This window comes from Rhipicephalus microplus, chromosome 4, assembly GCF_043290135.1.
Source record: "Rhipicephalus microplus isolate Deutch F79 chromosome 4, USDA_Rmic, whole genome shotgun sequence".
NCBI classification, from domain to species: domain Eukaryota; kingdom Metazoa; phylum Arthropoda; class Arachnida; order Ixodida; family Ixodidae; genus Rhipicephalus; species Rhipicephalus microplus.
Genome location: NC_134703.1, coordinates 155,353,997 through 155,369,248, shown reverse-complemented (window position 1 = coordinate 155,369,248; position 15,252 = coordinate 155,353,997). Strand labels below are relative to the sequence as shown.

The following is a 15,252-nucleotide window of genomic DNA, read 5'->3' as shown; positions in this document are numbered from 1 at the left end:
TCGACAAGAGCAGTGACATGTACGCTGTCTACTTGTACGTCTATGAGGTTCCATTTTGTCGGTATCGTCAAAAGAGGATTTTCGGTCAGTCCGAGCGATGCAGCACCAGGTCCGGCGGCTGCAACACCTAGTTTTCCGTCGGGGAACCTCGCGGGAAGGCGGGGGAAGATGGTCGGCGGGGCTGTGGAGAACGAGACTGGCGACGTTGGGGGGATGGAGAGCGGGAGTAGCGGTGTTCAGAAGCAGGTTCCTGGGCAAAATGGTAGCGGCTGGTCTCATGGCGATAGGCAGGACGTGCATAGAAGGGACGAGAAGACGGTCGTGCAGGAGGACCCCAGCGACTTCTGCAAAGGCGAGAAATGTGCCCGATTCTGTGACACGGGAAGCAGATCGGCTTGTCATCGTGTGTTCGCCATGCGGACGGATTACGGAACGTTGAGGGAGAGTCGGTCGGGAAGGGACGTGCAGGCATGTATTGGGGCTGGTAATCGGTGCGGGGAGGCGGTGAGATAGAGTGAATTCCCAGGCTAGCGATTTCCTGCCGGACGACTGCTTGAATGAGAGGCAACGTAATTGGAGGAGAGGGGTCAGGGGACGTTGGTCCCACCTTTGCTAGAGCAGCCGCTTCACGTTCTCGCCTGACGATTCGCGTCAAGTTGTCACAGGTGTCTGGTGGATGATATGTGTCGAGACACGAGGACGTCGCAGTGGTGTTCCGGAGGCGCTGGAACTGATGGGAGATGCGTCTGCTTTCAGCTTGTTGGAACCGGCGGCACTCTTGAATGATCACATCAACAGATGAAACATTGTTGAATACCAACAAGTTGAACGCATCGTCGGCGATGCTCTTTAGGATATGCGCAACTTTTTCAGGTCCGGACATGTTTTCGTCAGCTTGGTGGCATAGTGAGAGGGCAGCCTGAATGTAACCAATGTAGGGCTCCGTGGAAGAGTGTGCGCGAGTCGACAACTCATTTTCGCAGCTTCACGACGACCAGAGATGTTGCCGGAAAGCTCACGGATCTTTTCCTTGAAGCTGTCCAAGCTTGTTATGTCATGCTCGTGGTTGTCAAACCAAACACGAGGGGTTCCGTCGAGATAAAAGACGACGTTTGCGAGCATAAGTGTGGGGTCCCACCTGTAAGTGGCGCTGACGCGTTCGTAGAGGCGTAGCCACTGGTCGACGTCGGAACCCTCGCGGCCCGAGAACACGCCAGGGTCCTTGAGGGCGGGAAGCTCGATTGACAGGCCGGGCAGAAGGGCGGGCGACCGAGGAGTATGTAGCCGAGTCTTGAGTGGTTATGTTGAAAGCCACGAGGGAGCGTCCGCTTCGGAATTCCGTGGCGAGGACGGGGATCGCACAGCTCCACCAAATATGTTACGAGAAGGAGACCGACTTGGAGGGGCAGTCACTGATGTATTTGATATTTAATCGGTGTGGCTGGCGCCAGCCACACCGATTAGCTCGCGCCAGTCTGTCTGCTTTGTCTTCTTCAACTCCATGCACTGGCACGTAACAATATTAATGAAATATAACAGACAGTAATATCAAGGAAAGTACAGGGGAGGTTACTAGACCGAACTGTAACGTAAATGTCAAGAAAGAAATGCGAGTGAAAAGATACTTCCGTTTGAAAGTTTATGAACTCCCGTTCAAAAAGTTTACTAAGTTTGATGTGACTTGGCGCATCTAATATTTTACACAGAAACCTGAAAACATTGTCAAATATGGAAAAAAGATCTTTGAAACAGTTATTATAAACATAATTTGGTTACAAAAAGCACAGAAAAAGAAAAAAGCAATGAAGCAACTTATGTCAAAAAAGCTCATTTTCAAAAAGAAGCTGTGGTTTCCACTTTGATGAAAAAATTTTATATAGACGAAACTTTTTTTAACTGGAGAACGTTTATGTCAAACAAAAAACTCCCAAGCATTTCCCCGAGGGTGAACATGGTTAAGTGCGAATGCACGGGGTGATGCTATGAGGGGATTTATTAATTCGCACAATTATATTTATTAATCACACTATGGTGCCTTTATGGTGTAATGGTTCCTGGGAATCGCAATTTGATCACACGGGGGAGTTTACGTTAACTCACTGGCGAGTACCAACGAATTTTAACTTTACTCCCCCTCATAGCATCACCCCGTGCATTCGCACTTAACCATGTTCACCCTCGGGGAAATGCTTGGGAGTTTTATTACTGATGATGATGATTAAAGTGTAATTAATGAATTTAAGGCCCGTATTCACAGACGCTCCTCCACTCGAGCCTTCACTCGAAACGCTCCTTAAGTGGTGTTTTCCCATTCACAAACCGCCCTTCACTTGAAACGCTTCCTTCACTTGAAACAATCTTGAGCGTTTCCTCGAGATTGTCAAGGAAGCGATCGAGCTACCTTGAATCGTCCCTCGAGTGAAATATTTGCGCCAGCATTGCGTCCATGACGGAGCCCGTCTCACTTTGACGGCGTTTCTTGATCAAGTAGGCTGCCACCGCCGCGTTCTTTCGACAATAACGGTGCGCGTTTACTACGGAGCTGTCTTCGAACGGTTCAGCAACGGCTACTGTGGCGCCGGGACAAGCGGGCGTGGTGTCAAAAGGAGCACTCACCAGTGCCGTGATGTGTTGCGTTCCGTGCATGAGCCAGTGGATTACCTGCCTTCGGGTGTGCGTACACTCTTCGTGCGAGTGCTCATGACTTACTGCGGATTCCAGTGCTTTGAAGTGTTTTGATGAAGCTCGCACACCGCATCAGTTCAAGCGTGGTGCGAAAGCTTGACAAGCAAGCGGCATAGCAAACTTTTGATGCGCTGGGTTCACCGGAGTGGCTTCCTCTCCGGTGAACCTTTGCTGCCCTAGCCAAAATTTACGACGAAGCACACCTCCGTTAGGCGACCATCTATACCAATGAGAAGGTAAGGTCTCCTGTGTTTTTTTAATTTATTTTCCTGCTTCGGTCAGATTACTATTAAAGACAGTTTAAGAAAAGCACAACACAATACATTGGGCGCAATCAGTGTGCTGCTGTAGCTACTACGCGTGAAACATAGCTTCTTTATACAGTGTCTATGCAGCTCACAATACCAATGAACAACCGAGTACATATTTAGGGGATCAAGCAGATGATCATGCTCTGTTAAACCTGCATGTACGCAAAAGTGCGTCGAGTGTCGTATGAAAACGCAAACATATGAAATATAAATACAGCAGATACATAATGAGATTGTTTTTTTTTTATTTAACCCCATGCCTACCCCCCGAAGAAGAATTGCTGGCTATGGCACTGATTCGTGCAATTAGATAATGAAATTATATACCCATATGCCTGGTCAGCTGCCCAAGTGCCTGAGCCAAACATGTGTCAAAATAGTCAAAGCTCAATACTTCAACCATGTCTGTTCTTGAACGCGAGACATACTAATGAATGTGTGCACAGCTAGAATTAAAGAAAAATGCGGCTTTTGTATTCAAGCTATTACGTTTTTCTAATATTATTTCTTGCCTCTTTTGTGCAGGGGACCAGCTGCCGACAGAAGAACACAAAGAAAAGGCCGCCTAGAATCTGCCGTATTATCAATGCATTGCAGAGTTTGTACGACTGTATACAAAAGCACAAAAACAGCAGTGAATGCTTGCAGCTACACTGCATTAGGTGCGCTATGGTGTCTACTTCCTTAATCTTATTTATGATGTCCTCCGAGTTCGTACTTTATCTTTACAGTATGTAGGTTGCATATGTTTGATTGATGAACACTTTGCATTTGCATTCTTATGTTTGCCACGTTGCTCCTTATCAGCCACATGTAATAAAGGTCCATTTGCCATTCACAACTTCTGTTTTGTTCACTTATCAATACATAATTATCGTCGTGTTTGTCTTTTCATGATGAGACCGGACTGCAAAAACCACTTCTCCGATTCTACAGGAAAGCAGTTCTAGGAAAATTAAACATGTTTTATATAAAGAAGCACCATTCCTCTTCCACGGAACTGAGATGGCGTGGTTCTAACTGGTAGACTTGCTAATGATGCAGCAATAGCGGATATTTTATTTACAGGGTTCTGACCAGATGTATCCGCGATGACTGCAATACCCTTGAGCATTTTTCACCGCTTTGTGGCACTGGTATTCAATAAATCAGCAGAATAATATACGCTGCTCTTGACGACACTTTCTCGAAGGTTGAGAGAACCCACAGGATATTTTTTTAAACAGAACAGCGCACAAAATCAGACGCGGCTTCAATTTTATGACTTCCAAAAAAATAAAACATCCCCTATAATTTATGTTGTGCCGGGGCTTTGGAATGCAGCACAGACACCACGATCCTTTTCAACAGGTATTTCCAGTAGTTATATTGCAAATAAAATCCAAAACATTAGTGCGAAGGTCATTCATGCACTAACGATTGTGCTTCTGAGCATGCAGATGAACGAGACGGGAAAAAAATTTAAGACGTTGCCACTGTGTGAACTTGGAGACGGAAACTACACAAATTTAAAGGTTACTTCTATGCAAATCTGTCAAATTAGACGCATCCACAAATGCAGGGCAAATAGAAAAACAATGCAAAAACAATAACTTATTCCTTGGAAGTTTAGAATGTTAAAGTTGACACACACACACACACACCAGTCCCTGTTAACCGACTATATATGTTACTAAATGAAGAAAACAACTTTAAAATGTATTTTTCGCCAATAGTAAAAGAAAGGCACATGATCGCTTTTCTTAACTTGCGTAGCAGTCCGATTCGAACGCTCAGCCACGAGTATAACATGCCTAGTTTTTAACACTACCCTGGTATAACCTTGAATATCAGTTGCGAGCAATGTCTTTCAAATTTCCTATTATACGCAGAGGAACAACTACGAAAGCGCCATGGTGAAATTCGCAGTAAATGAGAAAAATAAACATTGCACAGGCCCCTGAAATTAGGAACTGTGCACGTACTGGCGTAGCGAGAACGAACTTACGTACGAGTAATCCTTATACAAAATGCGGTGGTGAATGCTAAAAGCACGCCAACATACTGTGATATATAGTAAAAAATACTCAATTCACCGCATTATAGATTCGGTGGCTACATTAGTGATAAGACGGCTCTCAGTAAAGCGAAAGTAAACAAAGCAACAAACCATCTATTGCGCTTCCTGTCATCACTCACGTAGTTCGTTAGTCACCCCAGCAAAAGTAGGCTCTCAAACGACACACACGCAAACACTACCGTAAATATAAACTGCAATACAAGACAAAATAAACTAAGCAGCTAGACACGTTCAGCAGCAGACGAAATGTCTTCAGCTGTTCGTTCAGCTGCCTGGGTTCGACTGTTGCCAGACTTGAAGGAGGGTTTCGCTAACTCTATCAGCACAAGGCTTAGGGAAACAACACTACCACTCTAAATGCACGTATTTTGCTGTAATGTCAATTTAGAAAAAATAATAACTAGAAAAGGCGTTCCCTTAATGTACATAGATAGGCAATTCTTAACCACAATTGCGAATAATCTCGTTATCAGGCGCTTTTCTCGGTGCATGCAGTTCACTCAAGTGAAGGGAGCATTTCCAAGGCCTCCCTTGGCGAAGGAAGTGTGGAGGAGTGTTCATGAAACGCAGCGGCCCCTTGAGTGGAGGAGCACGCTCCACCTTGACTTCGTCAAGTCGAGGGGAGCCCTTGAGTGAAGGAGCGTTTGTGAATACGGGCCTAAGTGTTGTTTGTCATGAAGAATTCGTACACAGATACATTATACGTCGATGGGCACGTTCACGATCTGTCCCTTAATGCCGTACTGACCGTTGACCCGCGTGAGCCGCCTGATGCTCATGAAGGGGAGTCGAGGCGAGATGAGGCGCTCTTCCACCGGGTTCAGATTGGGGAGGTCCGCGGGACGAGGCGGGTACGCGTAGCCGTGGCTCTTACTCAACGGCGGAACCCGCCCGGCCAGCAGGGACTCTCGGCAAGACGCACACACCCGGAACGCACCGAAGGGAGCCAGCCGCGGCTCTTGCGCATCCATGTCGTCGCATCGGTGTTCGCCCGACCGTCTTCCGAACTCGTTCCAAAGAACCCGCAACGCGTTCAACCTGTTGGTCTCGTTCCTCACGCCGGAAATGCAGCTCAGGTTGTTATCGAACCACAGCCGGTCACACACGGCGCAGTTGTGACCGAAGCTGCGATCCACAAAGTCGCGTTTGAAACGCGCGTCCGGACGAGCAAAGTCCAGGGCTCGCACCCTCTCCCGCGCGGCACGTTCACTGGCTCGAACGGCTTCGGGAACGTCCACTCGCCGTTGACGATTGCGAGCGGCGTCTTGACGCCGACCTTCATCGCCCTTCTCCGCCTGACGCTTGCGTTGTCGTTCCGCTTCTTGGGCCGCGTTCGCGGCTCGAAGCTGACGCCTCATCTCGGTCTCGCGAGCGCGCAGTTCACTATCCGCTGCACGCTTCACCCGCTTGTCCTCGGCCTCGCGAGCGCGAAGTTCGGCATCCTCTGCACGCTTCGCCCGCTTGTCCTCGGCCTCACGAGCGCGCAGTTCGGCATCCGCTGCACGCTCCGCCCGCTTGCACTCGGCCTCGCGAGCACGCGATTCGGCATCCGCTGCACGCTTCGCCCGCTTACGTTCGGTCTCACGAGCCCTTCGCAGCGCCGCCTTGTCTTCCAACGTCGGCGAAACCACCGCGGTACCGTCAACTCCAACGACGGGTGCAGTGCTGGCATTCGGTTGTACTGCATTCGTTGTTGATGGTAGCGTTGCCTCCGGGACATCCATCGCACGACCCGCTCTCGACGGGAGACTGAGAGAGAAGGCGGGCGCGCGAGAGAGAGAGGTGGGCGCGCAGCTGCAGCAAGCGAGGAGAGCGGAGGAGCGAGCGAAGGGGGAGGGGGACGCGCGCAGCGGCGTTAAAGGTAGGCACGTTACTGACACCGATATCAGCGTCGCGTCCGTGGCTTATTCGGTAGAGCGTCGCGCTGCGGCCCGCCAAGTCCTCTTTCTTTTAAATATAGAGGAGGAGGAGGAAAAAACCTTTATTTATGCTGGCTGTGCCAGATAGCCCTTATCCCCACCGGGCTGGTTGACATCCCTAATCCGGCACGTCATTAGTCGAGGCCGCCACCCGAGCCCGCTGGACTAGAGTTCGCTGTTCCTCTAGTGTGGAGCTATTGAGTAGGGTCGTTTCCCAGTCCTCTTTGGTGGGGTTGGGAAAGGGGGTTAATTTTGGGTTCATTTGGCAGGCCCAGACCATATGGTAAGTGTTGGCCACTTCCCCACAGTACTGGCACTGCCCACTTGTTTTTGGGTCGTCATATTTTAGTATGGCTGGACAGAGCAGCGTATTTGTCTGTAGGCGCCGCAGGATGCGCTCCTCCGTTTTCGAGTTTAAATATAGAGAGAAGACTGCGGACGCCGCCGACGGCGATGGATCGTTTCGGGTCGCTTATAAAGTGTATTCACACTTAAAACAGAGAAGACAGAATTTCAGTATCACATGTCCTCACTTGCCTTTTTCAGTAGAATAACGGGCTAAGATAGACCTTGATGTGTGCGCTCGCTTTAGTAGCATTATTGGTGGTTATCACCGCCACTAATTGCGCGTAAGTTTATATTTTCAATTGTTTTGCTCCAGAAAAACTTTGACATGGCGCTTCGGTTTTGGAAGAAATGTATGATTAGATTTTATATGTGTCTAAGGTGTGCGGGAACGGGCTGCCTGCGCTTTCTGGAGAGCTAAACGCGTACGCGATTTGCAGGCTATGTACAACCTCGTCGTCGAGCATCGTAAGTAAAGTGGAAGCACCCGTTGAAGATATCAATCGTTTCTTCTTCTTTATGAAAAACCTGATCTATCTTATCATGGTTCTCAGGGATGTATACAAATTTTTTCTTGAGCCGCACAAAGCAGTGATAGCCCACGTCCTATAGGGGTCACGGAATTCATTATTAGCGTATGAAGCTTGCGCAGGTAGACAGCAAAAACAGCAACGAAAAAAAATCGCAGCATATCAACGAGGTGAATTATGACGAGTGGGGCAAAGTGGCCGGACGGACAGACGGACGGATGCACAAACGGACGCATGGACGGATGGACGCATGAACTGACGCAAGGACGGACGCATGGACGGACCGACGGAAGCACGTCCCTATTGAAAATCCTGGATTGGTGAATGCTGGTATCGTTGGTGGATATGGTGTACGTAATACTAGATATGGTGGAAATGATAGTGGGTATGGTGGAAGCTGTAGTGGTCATAATGGCTGATGATGGCGAGAGTGAAAAAATGGTGGCAGACGGTGCTGGTGGTGGTGAGCCAATGGTGGAGATTCAAAACGCGTTTGGTGGATGGCTTGGCTAACAAACTGACTGTGGCATGATGAAAGCTTGGTGGATGATGGTGGCATGATGAAAAAGCAAAGCAGAATGTGAAATCACTTAATTATTCGTAGTGTTTCACTCTTGAATACGCAGAGAAATATATTTACGGTCGAAAGAAACCAATGGCGCTCATTACGCTTTTTGGCACGTTTTTTTCCTCTTGTGTCAACAGCGCTTCAATTTTTTTGTGCAGCATAGAATGTGGCCGTGAATGTTTACATTTCGTGCACGTTTTCATCAGGTTTACATGCGCGATGTGGTGATTTGATGTGACGTTTAGAAGACTAGAGGTGTCGCTGTGAGCAGCGACAGTAAATGTGTTACATCGCCGCGCAGTTGTCGAGAAACAATATTGCTCCAGTTCGCAATTAACCCTTTCAACCGTAGACCAGAATACAGTGGTCACTTGATGTCGCCACGCTAAAAGCGCAACTCTGGAAATTCTTGCAGACCCAATTACTTGAGCCGTACTTTTAAGTTAGCAAAGTGCGTGCGACGCTAAAATGCATGAACTTTCACCTTCGACATACGTCGAGACGAGCTTCAGTGAGTTCGACTTTCACCCTTCTGTTCTCCGTGTTTCAACTAAAGGTTAGGCATACCGACCGAGCCCGTGCAAGTGTTACCAGCGCTTCTGGGTTTCAAAGTACACAATTTCGACCTAAATGAAGCATCTTTTGATAGTGTATACAGTATCCGTGCAAGAAGCGACGAACATCGATGCGACGCTGTGCCAGCACTTCCCGCAAACTTACGCCTCCCGTCACTGGCAGCCGCCGGTCGCACTCGCCGGCACTATTCTGGCTTTTATGCGAGAACACATACTTGTACATTGGTATGCTTACTGAACCAACATGATAGCATAATGTTTCCTGCGAACTGCACTCGTTTTGGCGAAGCTGTTATGTAGTTGTTGCTAACGATAGAGCTACAGCAGTGCGCTGGCACGACTGCGCTGTACGTTGCACGAAAAACATTGCATTACTGAATCACTTGTGTGGGCGCATCTATCAAATGAGTCTGGAGGTATCAAAAAGCCTGAGATGTCACCCTTCAGTACGAGTGAGAAACGGATAATAAACTTGACAGTAACTGCCGGCAAACTGTACCTGCTTTTTAGTCCACTTGGTTATTATTTTTCTGCGGTTGTGAATTGTAAGAAAAACGTAGTGCTGTTGCCATTATCGCAGTGGAAATTGTTCTAGGAAGCAGTTGTTTGTGTTTATGAATGTGCCAGGTTTATTAGCAGATGCAGATCCCGTCTATCGATCTGGAGTAAGCAACAAACAAAACTGAAGTTGAATGGTCAGTTCGTAAGTTTGTTGAAGATTTAACAGCAAACTTCTCACAAGTTAGCATGGTGCAGTCATTCTGCTCTTGGACGCTGGTTGGTGCAGACGCAGAATAGAAAGCTCGTCCCGAGCAGCGACCGCAGCCGGCGTCGGCCGCGGTATATCGTCTCCCCTCGTTCCAAAGGACTAGAGGATTATTCTGCCTTTGTTGCCATCGGGTGAAGCTAAGCGTCGAGTAGTAGCTCTACACTGCGACGTCAGCGGCTGGCCGTATCGCATCGACGACTCCAGGAAACCTCTTGAAGACTTGGGCATCATGCAGCAAGTAATTGGCAACGGGACATATCAGATGTCACGCGTGTGGTTATCGAACATGAAGACCGAGCAAGCGGAGAAAGCGCTGACTGAAGCAGGCGTTCTCAAAGTTGCCGGCATGCCTCGACATTGACCCGACGCGGTAAGATGTCAAGATGAAATTGCACTGGCCAGCGTTTGATGTTACAAAAGACGCTATTCGACGTGCCTTCTATGAATACGGCGACGTGAAGGAGGGGACCTATGACCGATGGAGAATCGAGGATTTTGAAGACGTTGAATCGACAACTCGTGTTATACGCATGCAACTATAAGACAGCGTTTCTGTAGATCAACTGCCGCATCAAATGCGTATTGGCAGCAGTATGGCACTAGTCGTAGTGCTAGGACGACCTCCTTTGTGCTTGCGGTGCCGAAGCACGGGACATGTGCGATGCGATTGCAAAGTCCCAAGGTGCAGCGAATGCTACTCTTCCGGTCATGAGCAAGATTAGTGCAACCGTTCGTACGCGCGAGCTGCAGGACGACGATCTGAGAATCAACAGAGGGATCTTATCATGGATGAAGAGAAATCAGAACAAACATCTTTGCCTGCAACATCTCATGATTCATTCATGCATCTCATGATTATCATGTTTGCAACAGTCACATACCTTCGTCATCCATTCACGTACCGTAATACTAAATTTGGTATAGGTGACGCTAGCGAAACAGCCGCGAACGCATCAAGAGCTTGGCATGTAGTCATGTTGTTACATGACACGCATGTCATGATTTTCACGTTAGGGTCTGTCACTTGTGTTCGCCATGCACTTATATTTTATCATACCAGTTTCGCAACATGTCATGTGAATGAAACCGCTAGAGCTGCAGGGCCAATCAAAGTAAATCGTGACATTCATGACATAAATGTCATGATTTTCATGTTATGACTAGTCAAATATGTTCTTCATACAGTCATGTTATGCTATACAAAGTTTGGTATCGATACCATTATCGAAACGGCCAGGAAAGCTAAACGTCGTAGCCGGCTAGATAGATAGATAGATAGATAGATAGATAGATAGATAGATAGATAGATAGATAGATAGATAGATAGATAGATAGATAGATAGATAGATAGATAGATAGATAGATAGATAGATAGATAGATAGATAGACAGACAGACAGACAGACAGACAGACAGACAGACAGACAGACAGACAGACAGACAGACAGACAGACAGATAGATAGATAGATAGATAGATAGATAGATAGATAGATAGATAGATAGATAGATAGATAGATAGATAGATAGATAGATAGAATCAAAGCGCCTAAGTTCGCTAAGAAATGCTTGATGAACAGAGGGACGCACGGACGGACGGATGGCTGAACGGACGCACAGATGGATGGAAGCAAGAACGAATGGATGGCCGTAAGCACGCACGGAATGAAGGACGCTTCGCCCCCCCCCCCTCATCATCATTCACTCCATGAATATTATCATTCACTCCACGATTTTTATTATTTATCATACTACAAGTAGCGTCCTCTGGTAGCGTACCATTTGCATTTTTCAGCATATATGCATTTCGCTATATGTTCAAGTACCGCCCTCTACGGCCCGTTCAAGAAGTAACGAGAGATGGCTACATACGATTACGACGGGACGCTCAGCCCACGCCTTAAGGAGCTTCGCCCCTAAAAATTACTGAACAAAAATGTTTTTCTCAGACTCGCGATTCAGTGAACGTTCCAATATTCGGCGTAGTAACTCGGACCTAGCCGCACGCGTTCATTCTCTCGCTCCTGCGCTGTTGTCTGTATGTTTCCAGATGGTGGTGGTGGTGGTGGTTGTGGTGGTGAAACATTTAATAACCATTAAATGGTTACAGAGAGGTGACTGGGTTGGGGCCTTATTGGCCTCCTACCCTCGCAGCACTAGGTGTAACCCCTATTCCGGGGCTTCATTGGCAAGCAACGCCGCCCGCACCCGTTGAACCAGAGCCTCTAGGGCCTTCAGGTCTTGACAGCCGAGTAGGGCCACCTCCCAGTCCTCTCTCGTGGGATTGGGGTTGGGGGGGATAGATGGATTAGACTGGCACGCCAAGACGATGTGAAAGATGTCAGCCACCTCACCACAGAACTGGCACGTGCCATCAAAGAATGAATTGAAATGTTTTAGCACCGCCGGGCACAGTACAGTATTGGTAAACAGTTTTAAAAGGAGGCGCTCGTCAGCGCGATGCAGTCCCTTATGAGGGTCTGGATAGCTCCGGTGCTCCTCCTTGTAGCAATTGGTAATATCTTTGAACGAAAGGGCCGAATTGTCTGATTGCGAGTAGGCTTCCAAAGACAGGGAGATAGCCCGGGAAGAGAGTGCGCGGGCAGCCTGATCGGCCTGTTCGCTACCCCTGAGTCCTTGGTGACCGGGTGCTCAAACCAGATTTCGCGGAGTTGGATTAACGTATCGGCAGCTAGGTTCCAGTATGCGCTGAGCAAGCGGTGACGCCCACCCTAGCTGATAGTTCCGACAGGCCCCTCGTGAGTCGGTGATGATATGTTTAGAAGAGGGATAGGTGAGAGCCAGAGCGATGACAATCTCCTCCGCGTGTGTTGCGCTGTAGGCTTTGAAAGTGAGCCCGTTTACGGTGTTTGAGTTGTGTATGACTGCGGCCGTGTACGACCCCCCATGGTGCGGGCCGGCAACGTCCACGTAGCACACGTGTTCCTCTTGACCAAAGTGTCGCTGCAACGCCTCGGCGCGCGCCTGGCGGCGACCACTGTGGTTTTCTTTGGACATGTTGTGGGGAAGGGGTCGGACCCGGAGGGCGCGTCTCCAAGGTTCTGGCACTCTCACTCTTTCCTCAATATATTAATCATGTTTGATGTGTATTCGGTACAAGAGGCGGCGACCGGAATGGGTCTGTGCAAGGCGCGTGTATTGGTTAACGAGGTGGGCTTCTCGAAGTTCCCGGTAGGTATTCACCACGCCTAGGGCCAGAAGTCTCTGGTTGGACGTGGTCATAGGGAGGCCGAGAGCCCGCTTGATAACTTTACTGTGGATGACCTCGAGTTGATCATCCTCGTGTTTGTGTAGGTGCAAGTAGGGAGTCGAGTGGAGTATTCTACTCGTTACGAAAGCGTGGGCAAGCCGCATTGCATGCCTGCTTCGTAATCCGCCCCGCTTGTTGGAGACCCGGCGGACCATACGGCCCACCTGGTCTCTCATCGTGCGAAGTTTGGCTATTGTGGTGTCGGCCTTGCGTTGGTGGTGTATGAAGAGGCCAAGGACGCGGATCTCCTTGGCCTCACGGATCGGTCCCGAGGGAAGACTGATATGGAGCTGAGTTGTGTCCTGAGGGTAGGGGCGTACGTGCACAAATTCTGACTCAGCCGGGGCACACTGGAGTCCGCAGTAGGTTGCGTAGTCGTCGACTACAGTCACTGCTGCTTGCAGGCATGACTCCAGGTGACCCAGGTTACCTTGCGTGGCCCAGATCGTGATATCATCCGCGTAAAGAGCGTGATGTATCCCTGGTAGAGAAGCCAATTTGGGGGGAAGATGAAGCATGACTATATTAAATAGGAGGGGAGAGAGGACCGCGCCTTGAGGAGTTCCCCTTGAGCCGATGACGTAAGGCCCATGTTCCTCACCTTGTATGCGTATGTAGGCTTGACGGTCTGTAAGAAACTGTCTAACATAATTGAATGGTTTATAACCACAGTTGGTCTGACTGAGGTGGTCAAGGATTACCTCATGCTTCACGTTGTCGAATGCCCCTTTAAGATCCAAGGCCAGGACTACCTTGTCATTGTGGGAGCATTCAACAGGATCTAATACGTCATGGTGGAGCTGTAGAAGTATATCCTGGGCTGACTTCTGAGGGCGGAAACCAAACATGGTGTCCGCAAAAGGGTGCTGTGTTTCTAGAAACTCTGAGAGTCTGTCGCGCACCATCGTTTCCATCAGCTTGCCGACACAAGACGTGAGGGAAATGGGGCGAAGGTTCTCCACGTCAATAGGTTTACCTGCCTTCGGGATGAAGGTCACGAGAGCTGATTTCCATTCAAGAGGGAGAGGAGTTTCTCCGTCCCAAATGCTATTGATGTATTTGAGGAGCGTGGCGTAGGCTGCGTCGGGAAGATTGGCCAACAGTTTGACCGTAACCTGGTCAGGCCCTGGTGCAGTGCCACGCTTCATCTTGCGTAAGGCCGCCTGGAGGTCGTGGAGCTGGAACGGGGTGTTTAACTGCGTGTTCTTTTTGCCTGCGTAAGAGTATGCGGCCGTCCGGGGGTCCTTGGTGGTGCACAGGTATCGGTCCCTGAGCGTGTTTGCCAGCTGTGTTGTCGTTCCTGTAAAGTTGTGCATGACCTTATGTAAGTGACGTTGAGTTTCCGTGCGTGTTTGTGTTGGATCGATGAGAGCGCGAAACAGGCGCCGCGTGTTGCGACCAGACATCTGGCGTGCAGCCGTGTTGCACCTGTCCACCCAGTTAGTGTTGGCTAGCTGAGCAGCATATTCCGCAGCTTGCTCCGTGGGTTCTAGGATGCGTTTCTTGAGGCGTCTGTTATGTTTCTGTTTTTAGGAGTGAAGCTCCTTATCGCGTGGCTTGTGCGTCCCTCGTAGTACCAGTGGCACATACCCGAAATGGCGGTCCTTACGATTTTGACCTCCAAGGTGGTTCCGGTGAAAGATTTCTTCTGTGCGTTGTTGAACAATAAAATATAGTGCTCAATGCACATGTTAATGGCTGCAAAGGGGGAATGAGAGACAGGAGAATTCGGCCTTTAGGTAACGCGCACGCTGCGATCCCCATTAGCAGCTATTTGCATGTACATTGAGCACGATCTGACAAGAAGGGGTTGCTATGTTATACTCGCTGGGTGTAACCTCCTTGGTTTTAGTTAAAATACACGTCCAACAGAGAAATGAAAGGCAGTGCCACACTAGTGGCGCCACGATCGAAGGAATTGTGGAGAAACGCAGCTTCCTTTGTTTTTCCTCGGTTTTCTCTTTCTGTCATCTTCTCCGCCTTTCTCTTTACCAGTTCTTCCTTCATTTTTTTCTTTGTTTCTACTTTCTCCATATCATCCTTTTCTATTTCTTGCTTGCTTGCTTTATTTTTTTTTTGATACATGGTCTTGCCCGGTGCTTGACGCCAAGCGACGACAGCCTATAAGACAGCCCGGACCCCTAATGTGCTCCGAACTCAAAACAAAAACATCGAAGGAACAATCACAGCTCTTGTTTCCTCGGATTCCACTTCGTCAAACTG

General features: G+C 48.8%; 1 protein-coding gene across 3 annotated transcripts in view; it reads right to left on the bottom strand.

Annotated features, from left to right (window-relative positions):
- LOC119172924 (angiotensin-converting enzyme) overlaps positions 1 to 15,252 on the bottom strand; it is a 105,247-nt gene that overhangs the window by 33,389 nt on the left and 56,606 nt on the right. The gene's annotated exons all lie outside the window — the stretch shown is intronic.